The sequence below is a fragment of the Triturus cristatus genome, chromosome 7 (genome assembly GCF_964204655.1).
Source record: "Triturus cristatus chromosome 7, aTriCri1.1, whole genome shotgun sequence".
In the NCBI taxonomy this organism is placed as follows: domain Eukaryota; kingdom Metazoa; phylum Chordata; class Amphibia; order Caudata; family Salamandridae; genus Triturus; species Triturus cristatus.
Genome location: NC_140590.1, coordinates 549,496,198 through 549,519,615, shown reverse-complemented (window position 1 = coordinate 549,519,615; position 23,418 = coordinate 549,496,198).

Below are 23,418 nucleotides of genomic sequence, written 5' to 3'. Positions count from 1 at the left end.
TGGTGTTTCCATGATTGGCTGATTTAATTTACAAGGCAGTCCCTAGTACAGTGCACGGTGTGTGCCAGGGCCTGTAAATCAAATGCTGTTAGTGGGCTGCAGCACTGATTGTGCTACCCACATACGCAGCCTGAAAATGTGACTCAGGCCTGCCATTGCAGAGCCTGTGTGCAGTCTGGTACTGCCATGTCGACCTAGCATGTGCACCCACTTGCCAGGCCCTACTCCTCCCTTTTCCTACATATTAGTCACCCCTAAGGTAGGCCCAGGTACCCCTGTGGGCAGGGTGCAGTGTATGTGTAAGGTAGGACATGCCCTGGTGTGTGTGTGGCATGTCCAGATAGTGAAATACTGCCAATTTCGTTTTTTACTATTGCATGGCTCCCTGTTCCCGTAGGATAGAATGGGGAGTTTGTTTATAGGATCTTATAAACATAACTACCCCTGGGAACAAGGTAGAAATCTAAAGTTTAGTAGGCCTGACTTCAGAATTTTAAAATGCATCTTTTAGTGAGGGTGATTTTTACATTCTGTGTCTGAAAATACCACTTTTAGAAAGTAGGTATTTTCTTGCTTAGTCATGCAGTATGCCTCTGCCTGGTTTATGTATTGCATGTCTGGCTTTTGGATGACAGTGGCTGGGGAGGAGCAGTGGCTCCAGAGAGCCTGATGAGTCAGGGCTGGGCTGAATAGACCTGGGCTGCATTTAGAGTAGGGAAAGGAGATTTACTTTCACCTGAATGGGCCTGGTCTGCCTGATACTGTCTCCACCTCCTGCCAGGAAGCTGCACCAGAGAGGACAGAACCGGTTTGTAACAAGCACAGGGCTTCTCTGCCTCCAGAGAACAAAGGATTTTGTAGGATAAATCTTGGGGCCTAGACCCCAGAACTTTATATCACTTCCGGGATTCAAAAGGAATCTTTGCCAAGGAGAAGTGCCTGAGAAGCTGAGGAGGAATACTACCCCTGTGCTGTTTGCTGTCTGAGGTTGGCCTGCAGTGGCTACTTACTGACAAGGAAAGGAGAGAAGGACTTTGCTGGTTCTGTGTCCCCTGCTTGAAAGAAGATCTCCTAGGGCTTGAATTAAGCTTACCTTCTGTTCTGTAGTCTCAGCGACACAAAGATTTCAACCCCAGCTCCCCTGAACTTCCTTGCTGGGGGTTCTAAACTGGTAAGAGGTGCCTGTTGTTGTTTTGGACCTCTAGGGACTGTTTTCCGCTGGGAGCTGGAAAATCAACGCAACACCGAGTAGCGTGATGCATCCGTACCTGTTTCCGACACACTGCCGAAGAAACTGTTGCAACGCCTGCCGCGGCTCGCGAACTCACCGCACGCCGCAACGATCTCCAAAGTACGAGATCGCCGCACTGATTCCGATGCAAGCCCTGCTGTGCGGCTGCAAGAATCCATGCATAGTCCCAGATCATCGCATCTCATCGAGGCGCCAAGTCTGTTGCATCGTTGGGGGACGCCGTAAAAACCGATGCATCACCACCCCATGCAGTAAGAAACCAATGCATCACGTCCTCTCTGGTAAGGAACTGACACATCACCTCCCCTGTGCAGCAATAGGGAACAGATGCATCACCTCCCCCGGAGAAAGGAACCGATGCATCACCTTCCTTGAGTGTAAGGAACCAAAGCATCACCTTCCCTGCGGCCCGTTTTGTTTGTTTGCGTGACACACCCAAGGTACTTTGTGTGAAAAGTATTGCATTTGCAATTTGCTTTGAACTGAACTATTTCTACCATCTGAAAGTCATATTTTTATTACTGTATTGTGGATTTATTTTTCGTTTGGTCTTGTTTTGGTTCAGATAAAGATTACTTACTTCTCTAAACTGGTGTGATGTCCATTTGTAGTGTTTTCACTGTATTACTGTACGTGTTCATGAACGCTTTGACAGTATTTTGTTCATGTCTATTCCTAAATGAGTATACATATGGTCTGTAAAATGGCACCCTTCATGTGGCATGTCGAATGTGCACAGTCGAAATGCGTCTTGTCCGGATTGGCCTGATTTTATAAACAAATGTTGATTTCCTACCGTCCCAGAGTGCAGGTCCTTGTTATCAATGAGAAAGGTGTTTGTGGCATCTTGCTAGCACTATTACGTGCACCACCAGCATTTTGGTAGCATGTCAGCATAAACTGCAACCTGTTGGAGATAGCTTTGTGCAAGCCGGCGTGCCTCTGAAAATATGGACTGGCTGGAGAAGTGGAGGCGGGTGTACCACGGCAGAAGGTTCAGCGAGGAGAGCCTTTGTGTGCTCTCGGGGGGCCTTGTTTTCTGCAAACCAGTCCCCTCACTGGACTTATGTATTTCGAAGCTGGGCACCGTGGCAGTTGCCGTGTGGTGGCGGACAGAGGCTCGTATTCAAGTTTGGTTGATTGGAACACACTGGAGTTACGTAACATCAGGAGTATGAAGCCTTAGTAACAAACAAGATGGAAGATGTTGCTTGTTATGGAGGAACCTACCCAGCAATCAAAGAGTTTAATTGGTGAATACTATGCTATTAAAGTGAAGTAATGGCGTGACTAAAGTCAAATGAACATGCATGCTGAATATGAGGGGACCATGGAGACGTTTGCATTTAGCCTCCTATCAATAGGCTGCATTGATTACTGGCTATTTTAACTTACATTACCATGAGTAGTGTCGATGGGATTCATCCTTGATGCTTAACAGTACGCTCTAAGTGTCAAAAAATTTATATGCTGAAGTTATTTTATGATTTTGAACGCTTAACAATTGATTTTAATTAGTAACCTTATTGAATTTTAATAAAGTTGGTCTGTTAATAGAGGTTATATATTAACAGTGTGCATTGCAGTATTCCCAGTGTGTTTATTGTATAGAGAACCTGACAGTATTTTGTTCATGTCTATGCCTAAATTAGTATATATATATATACATATATATATTCTGCAAAATTGCGCTCTTCAGACAAAGGCTGTTGTACAGCCGAAACGTGTCTCTCTGTTCACAAGGTGAAAATACCTTGCCTCATTAAAATGAATCTATTTTTCCAGCTTCTGTGTGCATGCTCTCTCCATCAAGGAAGTGGGAGGAAGTTCTGATGTTTTAATACGCCAGCGGTGGCTTTCGTAAATGCACCACCAGTGTTCAAGTGCACACCATTTACAGTATATATATATATATATGTGTTTAAGGTGAGCGTTGGATCGTATGTTTAGCCGGTGTGCTGATACCGGCCTTGGACACGCCCTTTCGGTCAGGAGCACCGTGTTTTCAGCAAAACTTGTGGATGAGTACGATGAGTACAAACACGGCGCCCCCCCGAGCGAAAAGTACTGCCACTGGGCCGTTATGTTTGCGAGGGGAGAAAGGAGGCAGCGCGTAGTTGCCTGAGAAGGATGCGGACGAGGATGTGAGCTGAATTGATACATCCAGGTGGAATATGCAGTTTGAAGTCCAGCGCCATGAACTGTGGGGCATTAATAGGTGTCTGTTTTCCCGTCACTGTATGAGGTACCACGTTGGACTACCAGTACCATCATGCAGTTCTCCTGGAGCCCAGCGGCACCGTCTCACTCACCTGACTGTAGTGGGAGGAGCTGAGAGACTGCTTATCAGGACAGATCTCTAAGCAAACAGTTGAATTCACCAGCCTGTGATACCGGCACTGATGACGGCCACGGAGGCCAGAAACGCGTCTGCCATTGCTTCACGGACTGTTTAGCCAAAGCTGGAAATTTTGCTCATTAAATTCTTTTCCGCATCCGGAGCTGTGTCCTGCCTGCTTTTGTGTTTAAGGTGAGCGTTGGATCGTATGTTTAGCCGGTGTGCTGATACCGGCCTTGGACACGCCCTTTCGGTCAGGAGCACCGTGTTTTCAGCAAAACTTGTGGATGAGTACGATGAGTACAAACACGGCGCCCCCCCGAGCGAAAAGTACTGCCACTGGGCCGTTATGTTTGCGAGGGGAGAAAGGAGGCAGCGCGTAGTTGCCTGAGAAGGATGCGGACGAGGATGTGAGCTGAATTGATACATCCAGGTGGAATATGCAGTTTGAAGTCCAGCGCCATGAACTGTGGGGCATTAATAGGTGTCTGTTTTCCCGTCACTGTATGAGGTACCACGTTGGACTACCAGTACCATCATGCAGTTCTCCTGGAGCCCAGCGGCACCGTCTCACTCACCTGACTGTAGTGGGAGGAGCTGAGAGACTGCTTATCAGGACAGATCTCTAAGCAAACAGTTGAATTCACCAGCCTGTGATACCGGCACTGATGACGGCCACGGAGGCCAGAAACGCGTCTGCCATTGCTTCACGGACTGTTTAGCCAAAGCTGGAAATTTTGCTCATTAAATTCTTTTCCGCATCCGGAGCTGTGTCCTGCCTGCTTTTGTGTTTAAGGTGAGCGTTGGATCGTATGTTTAGCCGGTGTGCTGATACCGGCCTTGGACACGCCCTTTCGGTCAGGAGCACCGTGTTTTCAGCAAAACTTGTGGATGAGTACGATGAGTACAAACACGGCGCCCCCCCGAGCGAAAAGTACTGCCACTGGGCCGTTATGTTTGCGAGGGGAGAAAGGAGGCAGCGCGTAGTTGCCTGAGAAGGATGCGGACGAGGATGTGAGCTGAATTGATACATCCAGGTGGAATATGCAGTTTGAAGTCCAGCGCCATGAACTGTGGGGCATTAATAGGTGTCTGTTTTCCCGTCACTGTATGAGGTACCACGTTGGACTACCAGTACCATCATGCAGTTCTCCTGGAGCCCAGCGGCACCGTCTCACTCACCTGACTGTAGTGGGAGGAGCTGAGAGACTGCTTATCAGGACAGATCTCTAAGCAAACAGTTGAATTCACCAGCCTGTGATACCGGCACTGATGACGGCCACGGAGGCCAGAAACGCGTCTGCCATTGCTTCACGGACTGTTTAGCCAAAGCTGGAAATTTTGCTCATTAAATTCTTTTCCGCATCCGGAGCTGTGTCCTGCCTGCTTTTGTGTTTAAGGTGAGCGTTGGATCGTATGTTTAGCCGGTGTGCTGATACCGGCCTTGGACACGCCCTTTCGGTCAGGAGCACCGTGTTTTCAGCAAAACTTGTGGATGAGTACGATGAGTACAAACACGGCGCCCCCCCGAGCGAAAAGTACTGCCACTGGGCCGTTATGTTTGCGAGGGGAGAAAGGAGGCAGCGCGTAGTTGCCTGAGAAGGATGCGGACGAGGATGTGAGCTGAATTGATACATCCAGGTGGAATATGCAGTTTGAAGTCCAGCGCCATGAACTGTGGGGCATTAATAGGTGTCTGTTTTCCCGTCACTGTATGAGGTACCACGTTGGACTACCAGTACCATCATGCAGTTCTCCTGGAGCCCAGCGGCACCGTCTCACTCACCTGACTGTAGTGGGAGGAGCTGAGAGACTGCTTATCAGGACAGATCTCTAAGCAAACAGTTGAATTCACCAGCCTGTGATACCGGCACTGATGACGGCCACGGAGGCCAGAAACGCGTCTGCCATTGCTTCACGGACTGTTTAGCCAAAGCTGGAAATTTTGCTCATTAAATTCTTTTCCGCATCCGGAGCTGTGTCCTGCCTGCTTTTGTGTTTAAGGTGAGCGTTGGATCGTATGTTTAGCCGGTGTGCTGATACCGGCCTTGGACACGCCCTTTCGGTCAGGAGCACCGTGTTTTCAGCAAAACTTGTGGATGAGTACGATGAGTACAAACACGGCGCCCCCCCGAGCGAAAAGTACTGCCACTGGGCCGTTATGTTTGCGAGGGGAGAAAGGAGGCAGCGCGTAGTTGCCTGAGAAGGATGCGGACGAGGATGTGAGCTGAATTGATACATCCAGGTGGAATATGCAGTTTGAAGTCCAGCGCCATGAACTGTGGGGCATTAATAGGTGTCTGTTTTCCCGTCACTGTATGAGGTACCACGTTGGACTACCAGTACCATCATGCAGTTCTCCTGGAGCCCAGCGGCACCGTCTCACTCACCTGACTGTAGTGGGAGGAGCTGAGAGACTGCTTATCAGGACAGATCTCTAAGCAAACAGTTGAATTCACCAGCCTGTGATACCGGCACTGATGACGGCCACGGAGGCCAGAAACGCGTCTGCCATTGCTTCACGGACTGTTTAGCCAAAGCTGGAAATTTTGCTCATTAAATTCTTTTCCGCATCCGGAGCTGTGTCCTGCCTGCTTTTGTGTTTAAGGTGAGCGTTGGATCGTATGTTTAGCCGGTGTGCTGATACCGGCCTTGGACACGCCCTTTCGGTCAGGAGCACCGTGTTTTCAGCAAAACTTGTGGATGAGTACGATGAGTACAAACACGGCGCCCCCCCGAGCGAAAAGTACTGCCACTGGGCCGTTATGTTTGCGAGGGGAGAAAGGAGGCAGCGCGTAGTTGCCTGAGAAGGATGCGGACGAGGATGTGAGCTGAATTGATACATCCAGGTGGAATATGCAGTTTGAAGTCCAGCGCCATGAACTGTGGGGCATTAATAGGTGTCTGTTTTCCCGTCACTGTATGAGGTACCACGTTGGACTACCAGTACCATCATGCAGTTCTCCTGGAGCCCAGCGGCACCGTCTCACTCACCTGACTGTAGTGGGAGGAGCTGAGAGACTGCTTATCAGGACAGATCTCTAAGCAAACAGTTGAATTCACCAGCCTGTGATACCGGCACTGATGACGGCCACGGAGGCCAGAAACGCGTCTGCCATTGCTTCACGGACTGTTTAGCCAAAGCTGGAAATTTTGCTCATTAAATTCTTTTCCGCATCCGGAGCTGTGTCCTGCCTGCTTTTGTGTTTAAGGTGAGCGTTGGATCGTATATATATATATATATATATATATATATATATATATATATATATATGTGTGTGTGTGTACATATATGATATGTATATATGTTTAGGCCTTTTATATGAGATCTACCACATGCTTCCTCATGGGTATTGTTGGTTTCACCCGTTCGCCTCGAAAAAAATTGGTGGAAACTGACATCAGCACGCCGACGAGGACTTCTTATGGCTCTGATGACCTCACACAGAGTCGTGTGCGGAACCATTAGATTATGACATCCTCGTGGGAGGGCTGTAAAGAAATGTTTCTGTGGAATGCTGAAGAATTGGGATATTCAAAATGTGAGGAATCCACAGTTAGATACTGTATCCACCAGAAAAAGCGTTACCGAATTTTGGATGAACAGGGGATATCCAGACATGTGATATTGGTCATCGACCACTATTCTAAATGGCCAGAAATTGAGGTAACTGAAGCGATTGATCCCAATGCCATAATTTCCTTCCTGGAGAAGATATTTTTGATAGAGGGCATTCCTAAATCCATTCTAAGTGACAATGGATCGCAATTCATTCCACAAAAGTATGACAAATTCTTAAGTAGGAATGGAATCAATGGGAAGAAGACTCCTGTTTATCATCCTGCTGGGAATGACATGGTGGAACGCTTTAACAGGGTGATAATGGACAGTATACAGGCGGCCATCAATGCTGCCCGGTATTGGGAGAAGTATTTGGGAAGTACAATTTGGGCATACAGGATAACAACTACATCAACAGGCTATAGGCCATTTACAATTCTAAGAGGAGAACCATTTATGAAAGACAACATGGCCTGAAAGAGTATGAAACTTTGCAGTAAATAGTCTCCTTCAGTGGTGAAAAAGCAACTTATTAAAGATGCACATGTTTTACAACTTATTAAAGATGCACATGTTTTACAAAGCATGATATGAAAGGAAGCATGGAGTGAAAGATGTGTATTTGGCACCATGTGATTGGTTAAGAGTGAAATTGGGCCATAGAACAGATTTCTCCAATGTCGGTCCTTGAGTGCCAGAGCCATATTAGATTTTAAGCATATCCACGTTTAGACAACTTTAGTTATCTTAAAAATCTAGCATGGATCCGGCCCTTCACGACCAACTTTAGAGAATGCTGCTATATAACAAGGAAAGGAAGTAGCACATTTTCAGAGCCACTGCAAGGTGTAAAAATTTGCGAAGTCTGCCTTGTTGAGTGACAAAAAGATTTGGCATTTTTTCAGGATGTCCAGATGCAAGGAGGTTCTTAATTGGCAGACTACCAAAAGAAGTGCATATCATTCCAAGGTGTGGGACATTGTTGATGATGAAATTAGTGCTGGGGACTTAACACCAACACCTACAGGGTGAATGAATGAAGAGAATGAGAATACTCATAAGTCTGTTGCTGATACGAGTGTGTCAAGAGATGGAAGAATGGCTACACATGTCTTAAGACCTGTAATGTTACCTAGCACGCTAAATAATTTTGAAAGAGAATAAGTGCAGTTCCAGATGTCTAAGGATTGAACAGTGATACAAATGTATGCGAATAGTGATATATACAATGTTAAGTGTACAATTTAATTGTACTATGTATTGGGTTCTTCAGTAAGGGATATGGGGGCTGCTGGTTTTTCATGTGTATTACCAACTTACATGTGTCACTTATTCTTCTCTATTTATTATCTATTCACTTATAGTTAAGTCTAAAGATTGTTATGATGAAGAAGGGGAGATGTGGTATCTAGGATGCCACAGGTTCTGGAATTTTGGGTAGAAGGGAGCATGTGGTGACAGTTGGGAGGAAATACCGGTGGCAGCCGTTGACACATGCTTGCTCACCAATAAATCCTCAACTTGCCTCTACTTGTATGAGTTTTCTTTACAACCGGTCATATGGTGCTATCTAATTACGAGCTCAGTCTGTTTTGAACTCGTCTGAATCCCAGCTTGAGCTCAGTCCCTACACACCTAACCCCATCTCTTCTGACTATTGATAAGATCATGCCTTTGCATAGGAACCACTCTCCAGTGCTCAGAATATGACCAGCGACAACCAGCTTATGATGATGTTAGAGAGGAGTTCGCCCAACAGTAGGATGTTGACAAATTTTATATGAACCTGTAAGAGGCTAGTGGGTTGGGCACTTCCCCTGGCCCAGGGCTGGTCTCTTCCCCTGGCCCAGGGCTGGTCTCTTCCCCTGGCCCAGGGCTGGTCTCTTCTCCTGGCCCAGGGCTGACCTCTTCAACTGGACCCACTACAGAAGAGTCCACCTCACTGGCTATGGTAATTAGACAGGTGGCTGAGGTCCTAGATCTCCAATTGCCTTTTATTGAGGTAAAGACAAACATGCTCACAGAGGTGCTACTGCTGGAGCAGAGTTTTCTGTTTGAAAATTCGTTGGTTTTTGAAGCTCTGGCATGTCTATTTGTCATATTAATTTTCTAATTACTAATAATTAATTATTTGTCTTGTGCAAGTGTGTTTATATTAATCAATCCGTTTGTCCTAATAAGAGAGAGTTACATGTGGGTGCGCATAAATGTGCTGTTTAACAAATAATGTGCGTGTTTTCATGTTTAAACGTTGCTATGTGCTGTTTATTTTTGAGCACAAAACGCTTTCCGAATTAATGCTTTTTCTATGTTGCAAGTGCTAGATAGATGCATACACATAAGGGTATTAGTGGGGTTAACACTGTTTAATCACTATGCTGTGGTAACGTTGTTTTTGTTTCTTTTAATTAAGATGGTCTATTGTGGCCTATGGTGGCCTAGTTAAAGATGGCCGATTTTGTAAGCCTGGCCTCGAGTTGAGAATAGAAAACTGTGATGGAAGAGAGCCCTGCTGAAAATGGTCCTGAAGTCAGCTGACCACAGTCCTTGCTTGCCTTGTGAAATTTTCCGTGAGGACATCAGCAGCCGGGGTAATCTTCGAGTGAAATGGAACGTCCTTGGCAGCCTTGGGAAAACAAAGGAGCCTTAGAAAAGACTCTGAGCATTGGTCTCATTGCCGAGGAGAAGTAGAACTAACAGATACATTTGCGATTCTTGGTTCCTGTTCCGTAGTTTTTATTTTGTGATTTTTCCTGAGCGGAGATTTTCGAATGTAGCAATGTTACATCCTTTCCTTCTCGCTCTGCTCAGCGGTCCAGCGGACATTACAACTTTTATTTGTATCTTTCTTTTGTTCGACTCTGTATAAGAATTGTTAGCCTAGAGAGGGACTTCCCACTTGCCATTTGCCTTTGCCGCGTACCGAATCTACGTTGTTGAGGATTGATGCTGAAGGACTTCGTCTTGAGAGACTTTACCGAGAGACTTGTCCTGACCCGTTCTGACATTTAGCTAGAATAGGTAACTATGAGAAAAATGATTTATGCTGCTTGATTTCCATTTGACTAATTTTAGATAAAGCAATATAACTTGAACATGGTGTTGGATATTATTTCTTGTCAATTATTGTGTATTATATTTTGATTATTCGTATAGGTTGTATAGATTATGTTTATGGACAGTCACAATAACCAGATCTTATCGACCTGATATAGATGCAGGGTGACTAGGAGTTTTCTTTCCACAGGTTTATTGCTGCTGGTAGAGTATTTGAGCGCGTATGTTAGTGAAATGGGCCCTAGCGTATGATGAATGTATGTGCGTGTAACTGTGAGATTACTCTATCTGTGGTAGTGGGAAAATTATACACACCCTGATCTCTATCAATTTCCTGGTAGCAGAGGATGGTTATTGATGATTGTCTTGATCTGATAAGATTGCATGTACATTAGCTTATTGATTATTGATTGATGTTGGTATATGTACTAATACTATATGTTGGAGTCGTAATGTTGAGTTATATGTAGTGCTTCTGGAACTTGGGAGCTGGTAGCAGTTCCATAGTAGGGCAGAGGGAAGTATATGCTGCCCTCGGGAAAGACGGAATTGTAAGGAATAACGTGTGACAATTGAAGTTGCGCGTCACATTGTCTGGGTTCGGAATCAGTGACATCGTCGTATGTTACTTTTAGATATTTCTGGTATATAAGGAGTGTGTATGATAGTGAAGGTTATCTGTGAAACTCTGGTCTTAAGTCCCAGGGATCCGTAAGGATTACCGTTAAAGCTTATCGCGGGAGAAGTAATAGGTATTATCTGAGCTTATTTTGAGAAACGGAACAGAGGAAAGCTGTTTAGTTGATGTATGTTATAATTCTGTAGTGGAGCAGATTGTCTGTTCTCGGGAAGCAGGATTCTGTGTGTATGTACTATATTTCCTTGTATGAATGTGCGTGAATGTTCGTACATTTTAGTTGATTGTAAAACTCTTTGGACAAGTCCTAGAGGAAACAGTTAATGAATGTAATGTATGTTAGAAGGGCAGAGTAGAGGAAGTGCTACTGTGTCAATGAGAGGTTTCTTGTGAAATAGATTCTTTTACTATTCTGTGGTTAGCCAAGCAGACAATGGAGATGTTTTTATGTTGTAACTAATAGATTTTGTAGAAATTTTGACACGAAGTCTACTGAAAGATTTTGTAAAGGAGGGGTAGACGAGTGACAGAAGACAGGAGACAAGCGACTGCAGCGACTGTTGACGTCAGAAAGACCGCGCTCTGATTGGATAGTAGATCAGAATAGTGCTCGCGCTAGGATTGGTGCGTTAGTGTGAGCCGCGCTAGGATTGGAAGGGTTATTTCGTGACGTAGACGCTCCAGGATTGGTGCGTTAGTGTAAGTCGCGCTGCTATTGGTTGAAAATTCGTATTGTATATTTATAATACGGAAAGAGTAGAGTTTTTGGTAAACGTTAAAATGTATTACCAAGAAGAGAAAAAGAAGAAAACATTTTTTGGTAAAATTAAAAAGTGGTTTAGCAAGGATAAAGATGTTAAAACGAGAGAGGGTGAGTTGTTACCTCCACCGAAAACACCTGCATCCTTCATGGCTGCAAGACATGGGTTTCATACCTGTATATGGTTGGAGAATTGGGTTAGGTATACTAAAGAAGATGGTGTTCTAGCATTTCCAGAACATGGTTCATTTAATCTGGCCGTGTTGAGAAATTTACGGGAAAAGATGTTATGTCTAGACCCGAAACCAAGACCTACACAGTTCGAGGCTTTAGTGGAATGGGAAGAGGAAGTACATGAGAGAGAAAAACAGAGATCTGGAGGGTACTATAGGTACATGTTTGGAAGGAGACATGATCGTGAGACTCATCATGATCGAATGAAAAGGTGGCGAGATGTTAGTATGTCAGAGGGATTATATCCGATGAGAACAGTTGAAGGAGGAGCAGAAAGGGTTCCTGAATCAGAAATGAGAAAATATGGAGTTAATGAGTATGAGGATGAGGTCTTGAATGACATGATTTACAAGAGACCACCTCCATATAGACCAGAACCAGATAAGAGTACACCAGTTGTTTCTCCGATAAGAGATACAGTTTGTGTTAGTGAGACAGAAAATGAGACACCTGAGGTAAGAAGTGATCACTATCTTGATGAGAATGCCAGACAATTAGCCAGAACTACAACAGAGTTGACTGAGAAGATTAGGGAGTTAACGAAGAATCTAGAAGCTGTTACGGTGCCTGTAACAATAGGTCCGGTTATGCCTGTGTTTGACAAACAGAGGACAGGTGAAAATGGACTGGTGATTCCATATGTTGGGAATAATTTGACAAATTCAGTTGGTCCTTCAGGAGATTCAGGTAAAAGAGCAGAAAGAAGTGACCTGAGACAATCAAGACATGACACATGTAGTGAAATATTAGATGCTAGTGAAGCTAGTTGTTCAGGGATGCCAATTTTAGAACCGCAGAAGAGAGTGGTTCCAGTGAGGAAAACTGCTGAAATAACAGTTGAAGATTTGAATGATTGGATGAAGGTTCTACAGAAAAAGGATAAAGATTCACAAGTAATTGATGTGGCTAGGTTACGTGTAGAACTAGAAGAACTTGTTACAGGAACAGTCATCATGATGGTGAACTAATGTTCATGTGTAAAAACATTACCTGGAGAGCAAGAAATACACATGACAGGCTAAGAGCAATAGCGAATGAACAGGGAGTTGACATTGATAAAGTGAAAGCTTTACAAAAAACTTACAGGATGGATTTTACAGAGAAGGATATTGAGAATTTGAATGCTACTGGTAGAACAGGACAGATTAAGGAAATGGTAGCATTATTGCGAAGATGGGGTGATGTAGAAAAGTGGAAGGATAGGTGGTATAAGAAAAGAGATGAAGCTGAAGATAGAACAACTTATTCAGCATTTCCAGTGAGAGAAAAGGAGAAACCAGTGGATAATTATCCTATGAGAGAAATACCTGGAGGAGGATATGTACATGTTCCATGGACCAGACAGGATATTTTATCATTCACGAATGATTTCCCTCGATTGAGAGAAAAGCCCGTCGAGTGGTATAGGCAGGTAGATAGGTTTGTGAAATTGTCAAAAGTGCTGTGGGTTGACCTGAATAGTCTGTTTGATATAATTGTTCCAGCAGACTTGTGGACTGAGTGTAAAATAGTTGTGAGTTGGCCTACTGAGGAATATCCAAGAGACCCAAGAACAGGGGCACCAGATCCAGAGGTAATGAGAAAGTATGATCAGGTGATGGTATACCTGAAGAGTAAAGTTCCTGCAAAAGAGACAGACTGGGTAAAGATAGATCGAACACAACAGGAAGCGAAAGAATCAGTTCATGCTTTTTACGAGAGGCTGATACTAGCATTTAAACAATTCAGTGGAGATGAACACCTGGGTGACAAAGATTTGAGTCATTTTGTATACAGATTTGTATATGGCCTTAGACCTGAAATTGGTGAGAGAATTCGTGAGCACACAGTGGATTGGCAAAGTAAAAAAGTAGATGAGATTCTGAGACATGCAAAATACTTCAGTGATGAAATTGAAGCAAAACAAAGAAAGCTGAAAGAGAAAGCAATGTGGGCACAAGTGAAAGTTGCAGAAAGACAGGAAGCACAGTTAGTGGAACAGGCAAATAATCCAGGAAATAATGCAGGGAATAGACCTAGATATGCAGGGAAAGGAAAAGGAAGTCTTGAGGAAGCGAAGAAAAAGTTTCCTTGTCACAACTGTGGCCAATTGGGGCATTGGAGATCGGAGTGTCCTAATCCACCATTAGTGAGTAATGAGAATAAATCCTTAAATCAACAGGTGCAGAATGAAGGAAATAATCAACAGCAGCAACAACAGAAAGTTGTGAGACAGCAGAGTCAAGAGCCAAAACCGCCCTTGCCGCAGAATAAAGGGTTACAAAAGTATAATCAGGATTCAGGATTCTACAATGATGAACAGGTAAACAAACCGAGACGTTCAAACAAGGTACAACAGTACTTGTTAAAGAGTGAAGGGAGTGAGTCTGAGGGTGATTATTGACGGTGCCGAGGAGAGGAAGAAGAGTGCATACTTGGTGCAACTCTAGAAATAGACCAGGCAGGACCATTTGTGGATGGGAAAATAAATGAGGAGAGTGTTACTTTTTTGGTAGACACAGGTGCGACAAGATCAACTGTCAGGTCAACAGATGTTAGAAATCTTCCTCTCTCGGATGAAGCAATCCAAGTAGTTGGTGTAGCCAATACGCAAATCAGAACACGTCTTACTGAACCAGTAAGAGTACAGATAGGGAAATTTTCAGACATGCACAGATTTATTGTCTGTGACACGAGTCCAGTGAACCTGTTAGGTAGGGACTTGTTGTGCAAGATGAACTGCACAATTTTTTGTACACCGGATGGAATAGCCTTTGAGACACCAGATGAGGATGTTTTGTACCGAGTGACTCTAGAAAATAGAGAAAGTGAGTTAATTGGTGCATTTGCTGTGTTTAATCCGGAGGATTTGCCTCGAGAGCTGAGAGACACAGTGAAAAGGACAGTTTGGGATTTTACTGGAGAGGATGTGGGATTGATGAATAATGTAGATCCAGTGAAAATTGCAGTAAAAGAGGGGATTACATATCCTAACATTCCTCAATACAAAATGACACCAGAAATAATTGAAGGGATAACTCCTATAATTGAGAAAATGATTCAGCAAGGAGTCCTGAGAGAACTACTGAGTAGTCCGTGTAATTCACCGATAATGGGACTGGAAAAGCCTAATGGGAAATTTAGAATCGTACAGGATTTGAGAAAAGTTAATCAAATTGTGGTGGCATGTTGTCCTATCGTGCCAAATCCATCAGTGATCCTGTATCAAATTCCACATGATGCTGAGTGGTATACAGTAATTGATTTGTGTCATGCGTTCTTTTCAATTCCATTACATCATGATAGCCAGCCGATTTTTGCATTTAGGTTTGGCCAGCGTATCTTAGCATGGTGTCGAATCCCACAGGGGTATACGGAGAGTCCTTCGATATTCAATCAGTTATTGAAGAAATCGTTGGAGAGTTTGATCATGCCTGAGATCTCAGTACTAGTGCAATACATTGATGACCTACTTGTGGCATCAAAGACACGTGAAGCTTGTGAAGTAGATACCATAGCTTTACTGAATCATCTGGCAGATGGAGGGTTAAAGGTATCTCCAGCCAAATTGCAATTTTGCAAGAAAGAGGTGCATTATCTTGGACACAATATTGAAAAGGGTCTGAGAAAAGTGACGGATGACAGGATCAGAATAATCAGAGAAATGAAAGCCCCAAAAACTCAGAGAGAAGTGAGAATGTTCCTGGGTATGGTGGGTTATTGTCGTCAGTGGATAATTAATTTTTCCTTGATAGCAAAGCCACTGATTAAACTGACAAAAAGTGAGATGACAGATCCGTTGGATCTAGATGCGGAACAAATGGCAGCATTTGAAGAGCTCAAAAGAAAAATGTGTGAGGCTCCAGCTTTGGGTATGCCTGACTACGAAAAGGAATTTGAGCTGTACTGTAGTGAGAGAAATGGATGTGCACTTTCAGTGTTAATTCAGAAACATGGATTACTGAGAAGGCCTATTGCGTACTTCTCATCGACACTTGATCCTGTAGCTGTGGGTTTACCAGGTTGTCTGAAATCTGTGGCTGCAACATGTAGGAGTCTGGAACAAAGTGAGGGAATCATAATGGGATATCCTGTAAGGGTATTCGTGCCTCACAATGTGGCAATTCTTTTGACAAGAAGCAGAACCCAGTACATGTCACATAGTCGGTTGACTAAATATGAAAAAGTGATTCTGGGAGCATCAAATGTGACTCTTGAGAGATGTGTGAATGTGAATCCAGCGACACTCTTGCCGGATATTGAAAATGTGGGTGTGAAAATGGAAGATGATCATGATTGTTTGGATGTACTTGAGTACTGTACAAAACCGAGACCAGACATAAGGGATCTTCCCTTACATGAGAGTGATCATGTGTTGTTTGTGGATGGTTCATGCCTGAGAAATGATGATGGTGTGCTATGTGCAGCATATGCGGCGTGCAAAGTTTCAGAGGTTATGGAAGCATCACCATTGAAAGGAGTGAAATCTGCACAAGTTGCTGAATTGATAGCATTGACAAAAGCTTGTGAGATTGGGAAAGATTTGAGGACGACTGTGTTGACTGATAGTCAGTATGGATTTGGAGTTGTGCATGACTTTGGCCAGCTTTGGCTACAAAGAGGTTTCTTGACATCGAGTGGAACTCCAATAAAGAATGCTGAGATGATTGGTAAATTGCTTGAGGCGATACAGCTGCCTAAAGAGTTAGCAGTTGTAAAATGTGTTGCCCATGGACCAGGAGAAGATTTTATCACGGTTGGAAACCGTTACGCCAATGATGTTGCGCAATACTGCGCCAAAACAAATCAGTCTATAAATCGGGACCGAGAGGGGGAAATGTCTTTTCTCTCTGTGATGTTTACTAATGTCTTAGAAACTTGGGATGAAGTGAAACAGTTGCAAGATGAGGCAGGAGAGGAAGAGAAAAAAGATTGGATTAAGGCAGGATGTGCTCCAAGAGAAACAGACCATGTTTGGGTCTACAGAGATGGCAGACCAGTAATGCCTAACTCCATTTTGTCGTCAATGGCAAGAATGTATCATGGCCAGGGACATTTGGGGAGGGATGCGATGGTAAGGTCATTTAAACAGACCTGGTACAATGCAAAGTTCAGGACAATTGCAGAAAGCATCTGTCAAAGGTGTTTGGTTTGTCAGCAATTTAACACTGGGAAAAAGACAGTGGTAAGTCTGGGAACAATAGGCAGAGAAGGAGGTCCTTTTACAAGAATGCAGATTGATTTCATTGAAATGCCCCAAGTGAACAGACTGAGGTATGTTCTAGTGGTAGTCTGTTTGTTTTCAAGGTGGGTGGAAGCTTACCCGACCAGAAGAAATGATGGAATAACAGTGGCAAAGTTACTGTTAAGGGAGTTGATTCCTAGGTACGGGTTTCCAGTAACAGTTGAGTCTGATAGAGGTGGACACTTTCAAAATGAACTAATGGGTTTGATTTGTGAAGCATTGAAAATACAGCAGAAGCTACATTGTGCATACCGACCAGAGGCTTCTGGTGTGGTTGAGCAGATTAATGGCACAATAAAGAACAGGATTGGAAAGATGTGTTTAGCCACTGGCATGAAATGGCCAGATGTTTTACCTTTAGTGCTGATGACTATTAGATCTACTCCAGATAGAACTACTGGTTTGAGTCCGCACGAGATAATCATGGGACGTGCAATGCGCCATGCATTCGTGCCTGTCAATAAGTTGATGACAATAACTGATGACATGATTTTGGATTACTGTAAAGGCCTGGCTGACGCAGTTCATTCTGTGTTTCACCAGGTTGGAGAAGAAGCTACCACACTTGAGAAGAAGCAAGCCCATGATCTGAGTCCAGGAGACTGGGTGAGGATTAAAGTTCACAGAAGAAGAAATTGCTTGGTTCCAAGGTGGGGAAGGCCAAGACAAGTTATTCTGACTACGACGACTGCAGTAAAGTGTGCTGGAGTGAGACACTGGGTACATGCAAGTCATACTCTGAGAGTTCCAAACCCAAAAGAAGGGACTGGTAAAGAGTATTTTGAAGAGTCAGATTCCAGTGATGATGAAGATACAGAATCAGTGGGGAAAGAAGTAGGAAAAGCTTCGAATGAACCACTGCGAGTATCAGAGAAGAGATCAGATTCTGTAAGAGAGCCTGAAGTTTCAAAAAGCAGTGAAGGAAAAAGAAAAGAAAAGAGAAATTTCACAGAGACTACTCCTGAATCAGAAGAGGAGGAGATTGAAGAACCACTTGAGATTATACTTGAAGAAGTAGGGTCAGAAGAAGATAGAGAGGGACAGATTGCGGAAGACCCCCGAGGAGGTGTAGGGAACATTCTTGATGAGCTAGGTGAAGGGACAAGTAGACAGCAAGAAGATTGCGTGTCGGAGACTCGAGGAGGGACAAAAGTAGGGAAATCTCAAACAGTGGTGAAAAAATCTGTGGAAAAGAAGAAAGCTGCTAGAAAACGGAAACAAGAGGCACTTGAAACAGAATTGGATGATGAGAATGAACAAACAGAGGGTCGAGTTCTGAGAAAGAGAACTTGGATTGGAGAAAGAAGTAATAAAGAAATAAAGCCGAAAAAGGTGATAAAAGGAGATCGTTGGCCTAACAACAGAGTTAAGAGGCTGAGATACAAAATAATAAGAGCAAGTACATCAAAAGCTGAACAAGTGAATGAAGTTTCGAGTCAAAGTTCAAAAGCTGAAGGAGAAGAATCAAAGGAGTCAAAAGAACCAGTGGAAATAAAAAGAGTAAGAAGACCCAACCAAAAGTACAGATCACCGGAATGGTCTTATGTGGCACTGTCTGAAGGAGGAAAAGAAGAAACAGTGACTCGAGATAATCCGGAAGAGATCTTGAGAGAAGTGGTTGAGGAAGATACTGGTGAAATTCTGAAAGTACTCTTGACTGACATTGGAGGAGAGTCGAGTACTGAGGATTTTGATGTTGGAGATCTAATACAATTTGATGTTGAAGAAATTGAAGTGAAGAATGACAAGTATCCAAACTGAATAAAAGAAGAATTCACTTGGATTAAGTGAACGAAAGGATCATTTGGAAAAACTGAAAAGCTGAAGAATTGCTGAAGAATTGAAGAGTTTCAACAGTAGTGGAGTAATAGAGGCTAAACTAAAGTAGTAAAATGGCTAACATAGAAGATAATAGAAATAGATGTGCCTTCTTTAAAAGGTGGTGTAGAATGTGCTGCTGCTGTACTGGATTATTAATGCTTCTATGGGGTGTTTTAGTTTTATTAGTTACTTTTAAAGTAGAGTTTGAGATGCATACAGAGAATGTGACAAATGTAGAGAAGAATTCGCAAAAAGTAGTTCCAATTAGAATTAGTAATACTTACATACACAAAGATAGGTCAATTAATAACTTTTCTAGTAATGTTTTTTCAAAATTGTTATATGAATATGTGAAAACAATGGAAGTAAGGGATTGCTACGTCTGTATGCAATTACCTGCATCCGTTTCAGAGGGTGTTACTTATCATCATTTACCAGCTACATATGGTATTTCTTGTAGTATTTTAAGTAGTGTTTTTTATTTGTTAGGGAAAGTAGATTATAAGATGTCTAACAGAGATAGTATTTTTGGGCATTTGCCAATGAGCAAAGAGCTGAATCCAGCTAAAGAAGCTAATACTTTTGGTGAAATTTTTATTGAAGAAAAAGGATTAACATTAGATTACATTTTTAAGAATAATTTAACTTGCAGTTTGAAAGGAGAGGAGAAAGCTTTCCTGGATATGGTAGAGGAAAGGAGATTGAACATGCAGGAGAAAGCAGGAAAATATAAAGTGAGTGAGACAATTTGGGACATTGAGATGGGAAAAGAGTTGAAGAATGGGGCTAGTCCAACTTTAGCTTTAGATGCACCACAGGAGGGTAAACTTTGCATTACAAGAAAGAAATCCCAATATGATACATATTTTGTTGGGACTAGTGAGTGCCATGATACATACTTCATTGCAACAGGTTGGGGTTTCAGAGGTGGAGAAGATGCAATTTTTCCAGGAGTATATTATGTTTGTGGGAACAAGGCTTATTACAAGTTGCCTGACCATTGGTATGGCACGTGTTATGTGGGCCTGGTTTTTCCAAAGATTTTTCATATAGATAAAATAACAGATGTAGAACATATTAATTTACTAATGCGTTTTAAGAGAGAAACTTGGTCTGAAATAGTGGGTGACATTTTTGGAGTTTTGATTCCAGCAGTGGGAATTTCTTTGAATGCTTATGGAATTCGGAAACTGTCCACAGTGGTTGATCGCTTATCGACAAATACCGCTGGAGGGTTTCTTTTGGTGAATACGGAATTAAGTGCCGTACGTGCCATGTCTATGCAAAATCGACTTGCCCTTGATATTCTATTGGCCAAGAAGGGTGGAGTCTGTGGAATGCTGAAAGTTCAACATTGTTGCACTTACATTCCAGACGAAAGCAAAGACCTGAAGGTCTATATCAAAAATATTACTGATTTGCATGAAGAATTAGTACCACTTGAAGCTGAGAATTTATGGACTAAAATAGCTAATAAAATGATAGCTGTTAAGGATTTTATTGCAAAAATAGGTAGTACTATTATAGGTAGAATATTGTTTCCTTTAACTTGTATAATTGTTGCTTTATTGATAATAAGATTGGTGTGTGTGTGTTGTAAAAACAGGGGAGGGAGAAAGAAATTGAATAAAGAGAAGAAAAACAAGAGGTTGAAAAGAGAACCTCAAGAAATTGAATTAGAAGAATTAAGGGAGAATGTTTACTTAGAGACAAAAAGGGATGATGAAAGAGTGACTGGTGTGTAATGTTGTGTAAGGGGAAAAAGACATTTCCGATTTCTCCTAAAATGGGACTAAATTTTTCACAAATTTTTTTTTTTTAGGGTTTATTTGGTGATAAAATCACCAAAGGGGGGATTGCTGGAGCAGAGTTTTCTGTTTGAAAATTCGTTGGTTTTTGAAGCTCTGGCATGTCTATTTGTCATATTAATTTTCTAATTACTAATAATTAATTATTTGTCTTGTGCAAGTGTGTTTATATTAATCAATCCGTTTGTCCTAATAAGAGAGAGTTACATGTGGGTGCGCATAAATGTGCTGTTTAACAAATAATGTGCGTGTTTTCATGTTTAAACGTTGCTATGTGCTGTTTATTTTTGAGCACAAAACGCTTTCCGAATTAATGCTTTTTCTATGTTGCAAGTGCTAGATAGATGCATACACATAAGGGTATTAGTGGGGTTAACACTGTTTAATCACTATGCTGTGGTAACGTTGTTTTTGTTTCTTTTAATTAAGATGGTCTATTGTGGCCTATGGTGGCCTAGTTAAAGATGGCCGATTTTGTAAGCCTGGCCTCGAGTTGAGAATAGAAAACTGTGATGGAAGAGAGCCCTGCTGAAAATGGTCCTGAAGTCAGCTGACCACAGTCCTTGCTTGCCTTGTGAAATTTTCCGTGAGGACATCAGCAGCCGGGGTAATCTTCGAGTGAAATGGAACGTCCTTGGCAGCCTTGGGAAAACAAAGGAGCCTTAGAAAAGACTTTGAGCATTGGTCTCATTGCCGAGGAGAAGTAGAACTAACAGATACATTTGCGATTCTTGGTTCCTGTTCCGTAGTTTTTATTTTGTGATTTTTCCTGAGCGGAGATTTTCGAATGTAGCAATGTTACATCCTTTCCTTCTCGCTCTGCTCAGCGGTCCAGCGGACATTACAACTTTTATTTGTATCTTTCTTTTGTTCGACTCTGTATAAGAATTGTTAGCCTAGAGAGGGACTTCCCACTTGCCATTTGCCTTTGCCGCGTACCGAATCTACGTTGTTGAGGATTGATGCTGAAGGACTTCGTCTTGAGAGACTTTACCGAGAGACTTGTCCTGACCCGTTCTGACATTTAGCTAGAATAGGTAACTATGAGAAAAATGATTTATGCTGCTTGATTTCCATTTGACTAATTTTAGATAAAGCAATATAACTTGAACATGGTGTTGGATATTATTTCTTGTCAATTATTGTGTATTATATTTTGATTATTCGTATAGGTTGTATAGATTATGTTTATGGACAGTCACAATAACCAGATCTTATCGACCTGATATAGATGCAGGGTGACTAGGAGTTTTCTTTCCACAGGTTTATTGCTGCTGGTAGAGTATTTGAGCGCGTATGTTAGTGAAATGGGCCCTAGCGTATGATGAATGTATGTGCGTGTAACTGTGAGATTACTCTATCTGTGGTAGTGGGAATATTATACACACCCTGATCTCTATCACTACAACCCAAGCAATCTCCCTCTCAATCACTAATACTGGCAAGTGAGTCCCTGACGGACACGCTCATGGGTTAAACTTAGCTCCTGTCTACCTGCGAACTGACAGGTGGCATGTCATCACAAATTAGCTTATTCTGACCCTGCTTTTCTAACTCAGCATCCCACCATGCGAGCCTAAAAGTACAGGTATCCACTAGCAGGGTTTACCCTAATTCTTTTAGCCACTACTCCCCAAGACAGAGAGTCAAAAAGAATGGAGGCATTTAAGAAGAGGATGTTTCTTTCTCTAGGCTCACCCGTCAGATTGGTCAATGCCAGCTGTTGGCTGGGTAAATACTCTAATGGGTTATGGGACATGGTGTCAGAAATCTTGCTAGCTATCCCAGATAACCTCAGCACCAGTTTGGTTCAAACCATTCAAGATAGCCAGGACGCAGCCAAATATGTCATAAAGTTAGGCTCTGCTTAGGCAGAGCATTTGGGACCATCGTGTTGTTCCAGCGCCACATGTCTATGACATCCACAGGCTTCTGTTGTATTGTTAATGGATATGCAATTTGACAGGTTTCGCCTTTTTGGTAATAAGGCTGACTCCATCATGGAGTGTTTTAAGGAGAGTAGAATTAATGCACCCTTCCTCAGTCTCTCTACACCTGGGATGCAGTGTCCTTCACAATTTTGCCTCTTTCAAGGCATCACTAAGAGTTAAGCCTTTAAGCAGCGTTGAGGCCTACCACCCCAAGAGCAACCACCCCAATCCTTTTGGGGTCAGGCTAGGTAGTGGAGTCAGCTGACAATGTCCAGGACCAGAGGAACAACAGACCTTCCAGTACCCTGCTTCTTTGACATCAACCTCCAAGTCACTTTAGCTTCCCATTACCAGTGCATGACCACCCTGGCAGGATCAGTCTTTTTCTCCATGGGTGGCAAGACATAACATCTGACAGGTGAGTCCTGCTGATGGTCCAACGGGGCTATACCCTGCCATTCCTTTCTATCCAGCCACCTCTTCTACCTACATCAGAGCAGCTTTCGGATGACCATTTGTTCTCTGCTGCAGAGAGTCCATGCTGTTTTGAAGAAAGGAGCTATAGTGAGCTCCGTCTTCAGATCAGAACTAGTTATTACTGTTTATTCCTAGTGCCAAAAATGGACAGAGGCCTTTGTCCTATTCTTGATATTTGACCTCTCAATTTCTTTCTGTGAAAAGACCAATTTATGATGCTCAGGCTGACCCAGCTTCTGTCTTCCCTAGGCTTAGGAGACCGGATGGTAGGGTTGGATCTGCAGGATGCTTATTTCCATATTCCCGCCCTGAAGGCC